This window comes from Mandrillus leucophaeus, unplaced genomic scaffold (genome assembly GCF_000951045.1).
Source record: "Mandrillus leucophaeus isolate KB7577 unplaced genomic scaffold, Mleu.le_1.0 Scaffold699, whole genome shotgun sequence".
Lineage (NCBI taxonomy): Eukaryota > Metazoa > Chordata > Mammalia > Primates > Cercopithecidae > Mandrillus > Mandrillus leucophaeus.
In genome coordinates, this window is record NW_012107574.1 from 1,637,203 (window position 1) to 1,653,318 (window position 16,116).

The 16,116-nt window shown below is 40.4% G+C and overlaps 1 protein-coding gene across 2 annotated transcripts in view; it reads right to left on the reverse strand.

Annotated features, from left to right (window-relative positions):
- The window catches only part of CDH20 (cadherin 20, type 2), a 221,817-nt gene extending 214,500 nt beyond the window's left edge, over positions 1-7,317 (reverse strand). The window contains exon 1 of one of the 2 annotated variants that reach the window (XM_011964389.1): positions 7,072-7,317. The gene's annotated coding sequence lies outside the window, so the exon portion shown is untranslated. Of the gene's footprint in view, positions 1-6,501; positions 6,627-7,071 lie in introns of those variants that run through there. The other variant, XM_011964390.1, reaches the window with a different exon arrangement.
- Between the last annotated feature and the right edge of the window lie 8,799 nt (positions 7,318-16,116).

Here is a 16,116-nt window from a genome sequence, read left to right on the forward strand (position 1 = left end):
CTTCTAAGTGAAATTTCTTTAGCGAATTTTTAATTAAATTGCTAAAGGAAATTACATCTGTTGGCTTAAAAACAAATTATAAGTTAATCAATTATTTATAATCAGTACAATTTAATCCCTTATTAGGACTTAGTAAGGGGTTCAAAGACGTTGAGTTTACCAAGTGAAACAATCGTGAGTATAATAAAAGATGTACGTATTCCTTCAGAAAATATTTTGTATTAATAGTTTTGTCCAAATATTTGTATAAATATATCTATAATATTTACGAGTACACTTAAAATTTCTACCCAACAATTGATGTAAGCTGCTATTTAGTAAGCTGTATTTTTAAATTATTGGGAGAAAGTTGAAATCAAAATTTGGTTCTGTCCAAAGGTACCAGCTAAAGAACAGCAACAAAAAAAACTATCCTGTATCTCTTTCCATGCTATTTTGCCCACAACCTTAACTCTAATCCTAGTAAACAACCCTCTGTGGGAACAAGTGGTAATTGAATCTTCATGCTAATTATATCCTGGTTTTCTTTTGACTGCTAGCTCCCAATTATGCCAACATATTACACTATGTACTGTTCTCTGGGAAAATGCTTAGATTACCTTGTTCATTCAGCTAAGGTCAGACCTTAAAAAAAAAAAGGCTGAAGATTTAGCTAAAGACAGTTTAGTTCCTAACACGCATCTGTTTTTCATTTTGGGTGGAAGGTTAACATAGCTTATTTTAGTTATAAACCAGGTGCAGGAACAGATAAGTAGGAGGGTATTAGTCACAAATAATTTCAATGTGAAGTATTTTAAGAGTTAAGTTTTTGTTCTCCTGCCAGATGTTGAACACAGAGTTGCGGTTGTATGGTTGGAGTGTTGGGGTGTTGGGGGCTACATGTCAAAGAAATTTCTGTGACCATCAAATGTATCCATTACATGGAATCAAATTATCACCTTATTAGTTACCCTTTAATTAGTTGATATAACAGAGAACATGCAGTTATTTAGTCATGTTTGGTCTAAGACTCAGCACTTAATACATGAACGTAAGGATGGAAAGAATAGACGCTGGGGCCTTCAAAAGTGGGAAGGCTGGAAGGAAGTCGACGGTTGAAAAATTATCTATGGGGTACAATGGTCATTATTTGGGTGATGAGTACACTAGAAGTCCAATCTCTCCTTATGATACAGATATACACACACATATATATGTGTGTGTGTAATAAACTTGCACATGTACCCCTTGAATGTAAAATAAAAAAGACTCAGTACTTAAAGAGTAGAATCTGTTTGTTACTACTTGTAAATAATAAATTCAGTGATAGTACCACTTTTTTTATAAAGAGATATTGTACATTTTAACAGCTTATATATGCATACACACATTTAAGAGTTAGGTAAAACTTAGAAAAAAAACCCCTTCAACTTAAAGATTTCCTACTTTCTCACCTCCCTAATGTCCACACCAGAATATTGCCAATAATTATTACTAATGGTCACAGGCAATTCTTGTCAATTTAAAGAAATAATTCAAAGTAACAAGGACCATTCAGATATTTGACTAAATATTTAATTAAATATTACAAATTTATTTAACTTGAAAATTCAATTGATTCAATTTTATATTCCTTATTAAAAAGCAAATCAACACATATTTTTAAAGAATCTATTGTGAGCAAGATTCTAGTTAGGAGATGTAGAACTATAAAGAAGAAGAGAGGGCTCCCATGCAAGATACCGCTTTACTCTTTGGAGGTAATGGCATTAGTCAGAATACACTCTAAACTTGTGATTAGATTGTTAAACATTCTTATAAATAGCAAAGATACCCCCATATCAGGCAGTGCTATGCATGTTTCTGACATTTGCACTTTTGCATGGTACTTTACATGCTAGCCCTTACTGCTTAGGAAGAAGAGATGAGTGATATTGTTAAAACTTTATGTTTTAAGGATGTAATAGTTTATAGCTTCCTTTACTCTTTTATAGTGGTTATTCAATGATATATTTGTAGGCCAGATGTCCTCTCTTTTATGATATCTTAATCTAAAAAAAAAAATTACATATACCTTGAGGTGAATTGGATCATTTCTATTTTGCATTGCACTTGAGTAATGTTTTGCATTGAATGTTCTCAGGGTTCTAAAATTAAGTTAATCCATATGTAATTAGGAACATTCTTAACTAGAGAGTCCTGGTTAGCAAGAGATTGGCAGATTATTCTGAATCACTAGTTAGCAAACCATGGATAGCAATTAAATAAAAAAAGAATAAAATTCTCTTTAAAATAGGTTGTTGCAATAACTTAATGTGGTAATATGATTTTCTATTTTTAATTGCTGTAGACAGTGCATTTTTTAAAGCAAAATTTTGTCTTCTGAGAGCTAGTTTCATAATTTTGTACTACTTATGCTATTTAACACTTAAGTAAGGCCGGGCGTGGTGGCTCACTCCTGTAATCCCAGCACTTTGGGGGGTTGAGGCGGGCGGATCACGAGGTCAGGAGATCGAGACCATCCTGGCTAACACTGAAACCCTGTCTCTATTAAAAACACAAAAAAAATTAGCCAGGCATGGTGGCGGGCGCCTGTAGGCCCAGCTACTGGGGAGGCTGAGGCAGGAGAATGGCGTGAACCCAGGAGGCGGAGCTTGGAGTGAGCGCCACTGCACTCCAGCCTGGGCGACAGAGCGAGACTCCGTCTCAAAAACAAAACAAAACAAAACAAAACACTTCAGTAAATATTCTGCTTTTGCAATCCCTTTTGATTTGTGATGGATAAAATAAACTAAAGGCTAGTAAAGATAATGTTGCACCTCTTAAGCAAACAGACAAGAATATTTTGGATAAACTAAGTATTTCTCTTTATGAGATTGTATGACCTTATGTTATACAGTCATATTATGTTTATGCTAATGTATAATGCTTTTATGATAACAATGCTTTTATTTCCAGAACAATTGTACTTAACATTGACACTTAAAGATGTTCCTTTTTTATATTCAACTAATGACAACTTTGCTCTATATTCCATGTCAATATCAGGATTCAGGGAGGGCTGAACCTAATGAACACATGGTTCTTCATTTACCCCTCCCCAGACACCGTGTGCTTAATACTGTGTATAGTCCCTTACTTATGTCTTCATTTGCAGTAGTCATTTCAGAAGGAATTGATGACAGTGCCTTCTTGTAGTAAATAACAATAAGTCACAGTCTACTGAATATAAAACCTGTAGATGCTCAGTTACTTAAAACCACCGTTATTACATAAAATATGTTTTCTTGGTCTCTAAATTAGTATGAAAATATGGAGGAGGTTGTTTCTTCAATTAAATGTGAAAGATTAATCACTGTAACAATTTGTTTCACAATAGACAATAATTAAATGTCAAAAATGAAATATTTACTTTCTAAGTCTTATATGTCCAAGAAAAAAGTATTGGAGAAGCATAAAAATCTGGTGCTATTTGCATATATGTTGATTGAGTTAACATGGAGTTTACATATAAATAAAATATATTTAATACTAGAATTAGGTAATGCATTTATTTTTATTATAGCTTCATATGCTGTTTTTACAGGACAAGAAAATTTCCCCATATCCAAAGTGGAATATAGAGGGAATAAAAATGGCAGCCCTGAGTCTTAGCTCTCTGGTATTCTGGGGATATGCCTTTGGGGGTAAGGGGAAATAACGAGGATTTCCCAAAGTACCATCAAAGTACGACAAATGAATCTAAAAGTGATAAATGTTACTTTTCTGTTTCTCTCTTGCTCTTCTTTTCGCCACTCTGCACTACTGATTGCAGCACCACCAGATCAGAATCAACAATTAACTGTCTAATTATTCTAGTCACACCAGCCCACAATGAAATCTTTATTCCGTGTTTACAGCAATCTTTGGCAGAGGCTGTCTTGCTGTTTCTAAACTAAGAAGAACTGCCCTTTGGCTCCTCTCGGCATCAGCTGCCTTGGTTTCAGCCCTGGATGCCAATAATCAGACTTCTTTTTCTTCCAAAGTGGACATTTTTTTTTTAGGGTGAAAAGACCTATTCTCATCAACCCCCCATATATTCTGGCTGATTTATGTTCTCGCCACTGCAGCTCTTCCTTCCGTATCTCTTTACGTTTTTCCTTTCTCCATAGAACACCATCAGCAAAACCCCATTTTAAGTCCAAAATTGTAAAAAATGCTTGGCCAAACAGTGCTCACTACTATGAGGGAAAGAAAAATACAACTACTGGTTTATGGATAGAGGGAAGTCAAGGAACTCCCTCCTGCTTTTCTGAACTGCTAATTTTCTGCCTCAAAAGGCATTCAATAACTTCTCCACCAGGGGAAAAACATACCCACTTTTCAGTGGCTCTCTTGACGACTTCCAACTATTTACTTAAATCCACCAACAGCTGCAGGTCTTTGAAAAGCTTCAGAACTTGGGGGATATTTACAAATGTATAAGGGTCTGAGAGGGTATAGGGTACATCTGAGTCTCTTGGAGATGGTAAGAGAAGACTACTGCACTATGACACACAGGAAGAGAGAAGTTAATACCAATCCAAAGTCTAGAAGGAGGCAGCGCTTTTACCCAACGGGGGAGGGAAAAATGCCTTGGTTAGCCCTCTGGGCTGTCTCATGGAGTCCTCTTCCTGAATCTGAGAGCAGAGGACAAGCAATGTTAGATCTGTTATCCTGTGCTGCTCAGCTGCTTTCTTCTGACGAACATTGCTCTGTTCTTTGAGGATAGTGACATCTTCCTTCCAATTCCAGTCTCCAAACCCTGTGTAACAGTTCCCCTAACAACCTCAGTCTCTCCTCTCAGCCCTCAGCACTTACTACAGTCACATCGCTTTTCCAGTGAGAACTGGGTCATAAAATTTTACAGGGCAGAAAGGTAGAAGGGGGCGTTTCAGTAGTATAAACACTGATTAAATTTCCCGGCAACTCTCCCCAAACGAAAGATAATTTTTCTACAAGTATGCACAAGAATGTCAAGAATGCTAAGTCATTTTTATGTTTGTACTTTCCTTTTCCATTTTAATTTTACACTGCCACATGGCACACATGCTAAAAATGTATCTCCTTAACCTGCAGTGTAGCAAACTTTTCACAAAACATTAAAATGGCATATTTTATAGACTGTCCTTTCCCAGGATGCTCAAAGCATTTTTTTGGATACAAAATTAGATCATCTCACGACAACTGTCCTGTTAGAAAGGCACAGTTACTTGAGTATCTGCAGAGAGCGAAAATCAGAAGCACTGAAAAGAAAGGTCACGCCAAAGTCAATGGCCAAAGCCTCAGTAGACGCTGAGAGCTTGGTTCACAGCCTAAGTAGACTCTGAGAGCTTGGTTCACAGCCTAAGTAGACTCTAAGAGCTTGGTTCCAATTTATAATACTTCCCTCCTGATCTTCATTCGTCTTTTTTCTCTGGCAGGAAGGGATGTGGCCAGCGTGGATGTTTGACCTCATCTCCTGCACTCAGCTTAACTCTGCCATACTATTCTCCCACACCCTCGCCCAGCTTTCTGCTTCATCAGCTGCCCAAGCCCACACCCTGGACAACATCTGAGCAGAGTCAAGCCAAGAGCTGGCAACCACAGGTGCCCTTGTGGATTCCTCCAGTGTCAGAACCTGAATCCTTTCAGTATGTCCAGCGAGACTGCAGGGGTAACACTAAAGGGAAAAGATTTTCCCAGGTTGTATAAATGAATGAAAGGGAAACACTGGGTCAACTATGGGGCTCAAGATGGCTGTGCCTTCAGGGTTCCCCAGTCAGAGGCGGCTGAGGAAGTTGAGCAGATAGGAACATAATACTGATCTATAGCATGGGTTCAAACACATCCTAGTTTCAACTTTTTGTTGTTCTTGGGTAGATCCAATTCCTTAGCTGAGTCCCTGACAGCACCACAACTCTGACTGGGCAATTTCCTTTGGTGGAAAGACACACATCAGAGACTAGAGGAGGTCCAGGGACATTTCATTTGAGGGGAGAGGGCCGCAGGTTCAGTTTCCAGGCGATTTATAACAATCAGAAAAAAAACAAAATTGTTCCTGGTGCTCGTGCCAATAACAAGAGCATTAATAATAATAGCAACAACATAGTAAACTCCGAATCTACCAGGGGACCAACTCCCCGATTCTCTGGTGCTAGCCCCTCTCACTTCCAGCCTGGTCTCAGCAGAAACAAAACAAGGTTCTGGCGCTGCCTCCGGGCTGCCCTCCAGATTTCAGCCCCCACTGCCGCCCCAGAGGCGGATAGCTAGGCAAAGGCCGCTGCAGTCTCTCCTATTGCTAAGGATACGTTGGGACTCCTAGGTAACGTTTCTTTGCATATCTGAAACTTTCACCCGATTTGACCCCCTTGCCCCCGGCTCTTTCCCCAGGGTAACTACAACAAGCAAAAACCAAACAGCGCGCGCGCAATTCAGAGCTTTCCTTGGGAGTGTCAGGGCCCGAGGACAGGAAATCCGGGGAGTTGGCGAAGTCCGGCAGGTGGCGGGGACGCGAGTCCCTACCACATTCTCCTCCCACTGCCGAGCTCAGGCGGGGGCGCGGCACTAGGCGCGGACCAGGGATCGGCCCCGTAGGTGCCTGCGCCTCCCCGGATCCTCGCTCTCTGGTCCCCTTCCCGGCGCACATCTCTGTGCGAGGGACGCGGCCACCCTGTCTCCTCTGCAGGCGGAGGGAGGCGCCGCTGCCCGCGGGACCAGTGAGGGTGAAGCTGGTGCCAAGCGCCCCCGCAAGCCGCGTCCTGGATCCCCAGTCACCATCCCCAGGCGTGCGCAGTCCCCGCTCCCAGCGCGCCACGTCCTCCACCTGCCCCGGTGCGCCCCAGCTTCCCTGCTTCCAGAGAGCAGCTCCCCGAGTCCCGGCAGCCCCTTTCCATCCCCTTTTCCCACTAAGTCCGAGGAAGTCGAACTCAGAGTGGCCGGTAGGCTCGCCAAGGCGGCAGGGAGTTGCTGGGAGAGCGCAGCGCGGAGCGGGACTGCGCGCAGCGCCCGGGGCTCTCGCCCCAGAGGGCTGGCTCTGCGCTCCCGGAGTCCCGGGCCCCAGAAGCGGGGCCCGACCCGAGCCCTCTGCGTTACCTGGCAAGGCTGGCGACTCTCCGGAGACCTTCGGTCCTGACTGCTCCAGGGCGGGCGTCCTGCTCACATCGCTGCCTCCCACACTGAGAGGCTGGTGCCCCGCTGGGTCTCTTCGCCCCTGCTCGCGGCGCTGTCCCCGCCCCCCACCCCCCTACCCCCACTGTCAGAAGTGTCACAGCTTTTCTGCCTTCGGATGTTTCGCAAAGTGTCCGTGCGATCGCCAGGAGTTGGGGGGCACTGCCAAGTGCGCCAACCCCGACGATGCCCTGTCCTGCCCTCCCGCGGCCGCCGCGGTCAGTCCAGTGAGAAGAGCCCCCTGGTCGCGGTCACCGTCCCCCAAGCGCTGTGCGCGGTCCGCTTCCCCTCCCTCGCTCCTTCCCTAGCCGGAGTGGCTGCTGCCTGCCTGTGCCGTGGGTCCTCATTCCCCTGCTCATGAATATTCTGACAGAGGCTAATGCCGTTGAAGTAAATTGAATTAGCCAATTGGTGCCAGGAATGTGCGCTCCTTGCTTCTGAGGAGCTGTCTGGAACCCCACCAGATGAAAGCAATTAACGTCCGGTTGGCACCCTGTGGTTTAGACCAGTGAGGGGCAAAATGGGTTAATTCTTTAAATGCAGTTGAGATACCGCATTTAAATGTTTAAACTCCTCTATTGGCTGACAGCGTAAGGAAATGTTAAGAGGGAGAGAGAAGAAAGGCGATGTGTGGACGTGGGGAGGGGGGCGGGGGTATTTACATCCGAACTTTCCCCTGAAGTTGAGGTAATTATTTTGCAGAGATTCTGGAAGACGCAGTTGATGAGTAGAACAGGAAAAGGCAAATAAGATCAGAAAGGAAATGACTATCAACCCGGGTTTAACCTTGACCTTGAGGGTGCAAAATACTAATTGTTTTCAAGAGGAGAGGTAGGGGAAGATGGCATATGTGAGGGAAACCTCACTCATCGACTTTTAAGAATTTCTTCAAATGCTCAGATTTCCTTTTCTTTTTGTCCTCATAGGAAAATCTTAGAGCTTTAAGCCTTTAAGTAGAGGTGGGGTGAAGGTATATTAAGGGTCAGAAATTTCTGAGGTGGAAGCTGAGACCACCCTTCTCCCCCAGATGAAGAGGGTCCCCCAAATCACACAATACTGTGACAGGCCATTCCAGAAGGCAATTCCAGTTCTGTAGCTCAAGCTCTTATTTCTGAGGTCAGAATACACAAGGTCAAAAGGAGAGATCACCTCTCTCCTGTCCTGATTCCTACCCTAGAATGTCAAGTTATTGATGACAACTTGGGTTTTGCAGTGGCTAGAGGGGGACTCTTCACCGGATGTGGTTTCTATATTTCTCTTCAAGTGAGGTGCTTGGAGGATTTCCTCCCCCATCACTGATTGTAATACAGAAAGTTATTTTGATTGAATTGATAGGTTACTAAATAATCTACTTGTACAACTGCTCTGTGGCCAAATGATCAATGTGATCAATGTGTATAAAGAACTGATAAAATGATGTATATAAATATCCAATAAGATTCCCAAGTATGTGACAATAGAAATAGTATCCCAGTTAAGGCAGTCATGCCATATTTTAATAGGTTTCAGCAGGCCTAGAATTAGAACTCATAGTTGTAACAGTGATTATTAATAGCAGAATAGCTAATGTTTATGGAGAACTTGTTATGTGACAGACATGTGTTACACATGTTATTTCATTTCATTTTTCCAACAACTCTATTCAGTCTAGACTATTATTTCTCTATTTTAATAGATGATGCAGGTGTGGCTCAAAAAAGTAAGGGCAGCTGACCCTTAAACAACATGGGGGTCAGGAGCACTGACACTCATGTAGTCAAAAACCCACATATAACTTTTGACTCCCCAAAACTTAACTACTAATTGCCTACTGTTGTCTGGAAACTTTATGGATAACATAAGCAGTCGACTAACACATATTTTATATGCTATACCTTTTATATGCTGTATTCTTACAATAGTCTGGAGGAAAGAAAATGATATTAAGGAAATAATAAGGAAAATGAAATGTATTTCCTATTCATTAAGTGGAAGTGGATCATCATAAAGGTCTTCGTCCTTGTTGTCTTCATGTTGAGTAGGCAGAGGAGGAGGAAGAGGGAGGCTTGGTCTTGCCCTGTCAGGGATGACAGATGGGAGAAAATCCATGTCTAAGTGGACTCATAGAGTTCAAACTTTTGTTGTTCAAGGATCAACTGTAGTGTGCCCGGGTCATATAGCTCATAAGTGGGGAGATCAACCTTGACGCAAAGAAGTCTGATTAGTGGTCCAGGGCCTTCAGGTCTCTAGCAGCTTACATTGCCTTTTTGTCCAAAAAGAAAATCAGTTTCTTGATGTTTTGTTGAAGTGACTTGTTTTTGGTGATCAGTTCCTTACCCAAAATTTAGAAAAAATCATGAGTCTTTTTTTTTTTTGGATAGTGTGATGGTTAATTTTATGGGTCGACTTGACTGAGCCATAGGGTACTCAGATATTTGGTGGGACATTATCCTGGAAGTTTCTGTGAGTGTGTTTTTTGGATAAGATTATCATTTAAACTGGCAGACTGGATGAGGCAGATTGCCTTCCGTAATGTGGGTGGGCCTCATCCAATCAGTTGAAGGCCTAAATAGAACAAAAGGTTGATCTTCCCTCAAATAAGAGCTGGCTTTTCTCATGTTTTTATAGGTTCTTATGAGAAGCCTTGGGGTGAGAAATGTCTTCTTTCACCTTCTACAAAACATGTGTGTGAAAACGTTTTTTTACCAAAATTATATTCCATTTACTGAAAGAAATCAGCACATTATAAAGTGCTGCTTCTTGGCACAGAGCTTGTATTTAGTTTTCAGGACTAGATATTTGCATATTTTCATAGGTCTTATGAAAAGCCTTTGGGATGAGAAATGGCTGCTTTTATCTTCTACAATGGTAACATTTTCTGGCCTGATGGAAAGAATTTTCCCAATGGCCTTCAAACTCAGACATCATCTCTGCAGATTATGGATTTGCCAGCCTCGCTAATTTCATTAGTCAATTCATTATTATACTAAATCTACCTACCTACCTACCTTCCTACCTTTAGTTGGTTCTGTTTCTTTGGAGAACTTCAACTAATACAAATGGATACATTCAATAAACACTATTTGTGAATTTCCCATGGATATCAATTGTCTCTATCTCATAATACACACAGTGTGTAATTTTTTTACTGAAGATTTTCCAGGCCTATTATTAATAAGGTACGAACAATTTTATTTTTCCTGTTTTTTTAAACATGGGTGAGACTATCAGATTTAAATAAAAATTTATCCTTCAAGTACTGAAAATGGACTATAGTATATTAGATTAAAGCAAAATTTATAGATATTATATAAAGGGAGAAATTTGAGTATTATAATTGTAGAGATAAGAATGATCAGGTTAAATCTTTGAATTCAACAGTTGCTGAGTACCCACTAAATGCAAGGCACATGTCTATTCAAATGTTTTCTATTCAAATCCACAGTTAAATCACTTTTAAACATTGAGGATCTGCCATATTTTATTCTCTGAAACTTCGGGTAGTTTAAAACCTTTTATGTTAAAAAAGTATATGACTGTTTCATTCTCATATTAAATACTGATGATTTTCCCAATCATGATTCCTCCCTTACAATGCTCTGTTAGTTCTTCCTTTTATAGAGAGAATCCACTTAGGGTTTAGAAGCAACATTTCACAGAAATGTCTTTAGATGTTGGAATATGTATTTATATGAATATGTTAACATGATTTTAGAGCCCATAAAATGTTATCAGGATGAGTGCTTTCTATATTTCCTCAAGAGTCTCAGTGGGCAGAGTCGGGGGAAGACCACCTGAGTCTGAGGAGGGACTCTGGCTCCTTGTTGGGGGTGTGGGCCCTCTTGGATAAGCCATTCTCCTTTGGAGTGAACCAAGTTAGTGAGTGTGCAAAGTGGAAAGAATAATACCCTTTTTATTGAGTGCTTTGCTGCTTGCAAATTGCTCTCCCATATGCTATCTCATTCCCTCCTTCCGGCAACCCTATGAATTCAGCATTATTATCCATATTTAATTGATGAAGAATCTCAAGCTCACAGAGATTCAGTAACACTCAGAGCTTCTCCTAGGAAGGGATAGAACAGGGACTTTAATCTAGGGACAAAGTCACCTTCTCAGTGAAACTGTCTTTGACATCTCCCTCTGCCCTCCCTCCCTCGGCCCTGCCATGCACACACACACTTCTTTTTCCAGTGGAAATGACAATTTCCTTCTTTGTGCTCCCTTAGGACATCTGGGATGTGTAAATAAATAATTAGAACACAATGTGTTGTTTCTACCAGTAATCAAAAGCAACCTAAAGTCAGAAACTTTGTCTTAATAATTTTTGTATCCCCAAATTTAGCTGAATGGGAAGCACTCAGCACCAACACCAGTCCCAGCACACTTCTGAAAATGTGTTCCATTGATTCTACTGGGCTATCAGGAATAAATGAAATAGTTGGTAGGTGTTTGGAAATTTAAAAACACCATATAAAGATATTATTGTTATTCAAAAGTAGATTCAGAAACAAATATAATAATTTCAGCCTTAACACTCTGGCCGAGAAATTCTATGGGTGAGAAAAGCAGTTTGATAACTTTTATGTCAGCTACAGTTTTTAGGACATGGATGGATAACACTTGCTCAAATTATAATCATCTGGTTAATAGTAGCACTAAACTGGCCCATTAAGCAACAAGGTATTCGTCTGGGAGAGGTGAGTCTGTGTGTGTGTGTGTGGTGTGTGTGCAGTCTTTTTGTGCACTTTAAGAGGTTTTTGTATTTTTTTTTGTGAATAAGCAGCCTCAGCCACTAGTACAGCTGTATTTCTCTAAAGAAGGGCTCTGCTTTTCTCATATAGGATGATCTTTATGAAGCACTCCCAAGGTTACAGAGTTAATGACAGAGCTGAGGCTCCTGACCCCTTGTTCAAGGCTATTTTCACTACCCCACACTGACCCTGATTGGCAGCCACTGCCCATACGGTATGGTTTATGGTTTTAAGATTGAGATGAGAGATAAGCAGTTCAATACCTCATTATAATTAGTCTCCTGAGTCAGCTAATACCCTTCTAATGCAATTTGGCAATCTAGATTATTCAGTATTATCCATTCAAGATATTTTTGGATGTGTAATGATAATTATTTAGTAGAACTGATGACAGTGACACACCAAAAACACTTTTATGCTTTCATAGCTTGTCTTTTCCATACATATTCATTAATGAACAGTTGATAAAAAAAATATACACAACATTCACAAAGTTAGGAATTCCTACTAATCTACAGGTTCTTTATTTTCTGTAGCAGTTGTATATAATTCAGATGATGTTTCTGGACTGATTTTATTAAGGACTTTTTTGTGTTATCTTACTTTTGTTTTTGTGTAACATACGCTTATTTTGTCCTTTAATTTTATGGGTTGATCAGTGACTTTCAGTCATTTTCAGAAGAAGAAATTGGTTCCTTCACTGTAGATGTCTGTCGATTGCTGTCTGTGGCTCACTATGTTTGTGAATAAAATAGAGAAAAAAATGTATCTCACCACCATCATCTCCAAAGAGAACTAGCTGTAGAAACAGTGCTTGTGACAACCTTCCTAAGTTGACACTACTGAGCCATTCAGTTGAATCTGACAAACTTGACCACAATGTCCTTGCCATGGGCAAGATGCTGTGCAAGTGATTATAAAGGTTTCAAGAGGAATAAAACCAATGACTGCTCTCAAGGAGTTTATAATCTGGGAGAGGGGCCTTGATATTTAGCCAAAGAAAAGATCTGAGGCAGAAATGGAGAGTTCCTACTAAAGGATCTAAAATGAAGTGCTGTGGGGCCCCGTGAGTAGAGAAAGATTCTTTTCAGTAGGCGAGGGACAGAAGAATGTTCCATGGAAGGAGTGATTGTTGGTCTGGTTTCTGAAGAATGGACATCATTTGGATAAGGGGAAAAGAGTGGAGTGACTGTCAGTGTTAGAGACATGGAGCTGGGAAAGCACAGCAGGGATTTCAGGGACGGCTATGATTGCATTGAGTCATGGAACACACGACATTAAAAGGAGATAAGAGTTGACAGGTAGGTGGAACCCAGAGGGCCTCAGACACCGTGTGGAGAAATGGATATGTTATTCTAAAGGCAATGAAGATGGTGCTACTTTTGAGCTGGGGAGTGACGCAACTACAGCTGTTTTTATATTTGAGAGTGGGACTTTTCACAGGTGGGAGACTGAAGGGATGGGGTGCAGGCGGGAGACTTGTGTTCGCTGAAGGAAGGTGTGATAATGGCCTGAACCAGAGACTTGGAAGCAGAATGAGAAAGGAGAGTAGAGATAGAAAGGAATCACAGTGTGTGTGTGTGTGTGTGTGTGTGTGTGTGTGTGAATACTACACTGAAATAACATTTCTACCTACCTGTCCTGGTCTCAACAATGCTCTGGCACACACATGCACATGCATGCACATACACATGGACTCATGTATCTCACACTTGCACACATAGGCATGCATGCAATACGCGTACACATAGCAAGCTCTTCAGGAGTATGGCTTGAGTTTTCCTCTTTGTGCCTCAGCACCAAATGCAGTGCCGGGCATTTTGTTGGCACTAGATAATTGCTGGCTGAATGGAATTAAAAGCGACTGATGTGGGGCATCAAGAAAAATGAGAAATTGCAAAATATCGATCCTGGCTAGTGATGGATTTCGGTAGGCCAGCTACAAATATTCTCCTATGTCCTTTATTAATTGGTGTTGGAAAAAAGAGCAGGCCTGGGGTTGAAGATGACTTTTGATTATAGAAATGTCAGAGAAGATGAAAACATCTGGCGGATCTGATGGTGAGCATAGCTGGAAAACTGCGTGGCTAGAACGTAGCTCCTCTCTGACATCTTAAAAAAACTTCTCATGTGAGCTGGCAAGCATTTTACCAGGGTTTTCTTTTAATCATTTGAAAGATGTGGTAGGCAGATTGATGGTTTTATAAAGATGTCTATGTTCTAATTCCCAGAACCTGTATCTTTATGTTACATGGCAAAGGGGAATTAAGGTTGTTAATCAGCTGACATTCAAACAGGGGAATTATCCTGGAGCATGTGAGCGGGCCCTTTGTAATCCCAAAGGTCCTGCAAAGTGGAAGAGGGAGACAGAAGATGCTGAGTCAGACTGATACCAGTTGAGGACCCTACTGCCATCGCTGGCTTTGAAGGGGCCATGAGCCAAAGAATAGGGTGACCTCTGGGAGTTTGAAAAGACAGAAGCAATCTCTCCAAGAGCTTTCAGAAAGGATCATAGCTCTGCTGACACCTTGATTTTGTTTCTAATGAGACACATTGAGATCAATGTCTTCTTACCTCCAGAACTGTAAGATATTACATTTGTGCTACTTTAAGCCACTAAGGTTGTGCAATCTTTATAGCAGCAATGGAAAACTAATACAGACAGGATAACCAGCATGCTTACTATTTTGGATGTATTGTAATATGTTAGGGTATCAATGCCCAAGCTACATGACCTGCAGTTATATGATGTCTTGAGATGCAACTATAGAAATATATTTTGTTATAAAATTCCCAATCCTGGTTTGAAAGTAATGTATGTGACAGCTTTAGTGGTATGAAGGCAGAGTGTATGCTCTTAGATTATGTCACATTGTGTGCATCAAGGAGACCCATGGTTTTAAATTAAGTTTCCTATACAGCCCCTCAGACAGTACTCCTAGGTATAATGCTAGCATCTCAAGAGTTGTGAAATACAGCATCAATGCATGAAGATCACAATGTGTATTTAGAACCGTGTTTGAGTCACCCAATTTGTCTTTCACTGAAACTAAGCAATCATGTTCATATTGTCGTTTTTATAGTTCACTCTTGAGTAGCACGTCTTTTGGAAGAATGCGTTTAAATAACTTCTACTTTCATTATTGTTATTTATATCACATTTGTCATGTGAACTGATTAATAATTCAATAATTAGAGTAATATTAAATGTTATATCTTTATATAAAAATGTAAGTTGTCAGTAACTGAGTAGCAGTTTCTGTGTTTTCACATTGTACAGGTCTGGACTATTATTTTAGTTTTGGTACTTCATCAAAGCATAAAGTAAATGGCAGAAAAAAATCATGTGAAATGTATTCACTGATAAATTCACATGTACACTCAGCATGACACATATGCATGATGATTACTCCTTATTCATAACATATCTCTTAAAAGCTGGGTAAGGTGCATGTTATTTAAAAATACACTAATTCCTAAAATTAGCATGGACTTTAATTTTTGAACAGGAACCTCTGGGAAGTGAGTAAAGTCTTCACATATAGATAGAATTGCTGCAATTTTTGATATTCAATGACACAAATGTTAAGAGAACATAAAGCAGCCTAAAAATAAAGTATAAAATAGAATGACTGATTTTATGTGGAGAGATTTTACGGATGAAGGAAATTCCATTTGCAAGTCTCTTTGTAAGTAAAAACTATTTGTTATTCTTGATGTTATTTTGAAATTCTTATGCAACAACTAATTGCAAGAAAGAGCTCTCAGTATGCTTATTGATAACCCATTAAAGGCAAAGTTGCAGGTTACCTAAATTAGAGGATTAATACTGTATAACACTGGGAAATTAATAGCCCCTGTTTATCTATTTGTTAGTCATTGAAAAGCATTAGGAAAGCAAAGGTATTCAAGTGTAGTGGCTAAAAAGGCTGCCTGAGGATTCTCCTGGTCTGAGTTTGAATCTGAGCTCAGTTACTTGCTAGGGACCTTGAGCAAGTTAGTTAACTTAACTTTGTGCCTGTGTTTCTTCCTCTGTAAAGAAGGGTATAATAGTAGTACGTAACTCATGGGGTTCTTATGAGGATTTAATTAGACCATCCATGACAATTGCTTAACACATTCTGGCACAGAGTAAACATACATTAGAGATTACCGACTATTATTATATTTTATTGATACATAATAGTTGTACATATTTATGAGCTGCAGATGATATTTTGATATATACATGCAATCTGCG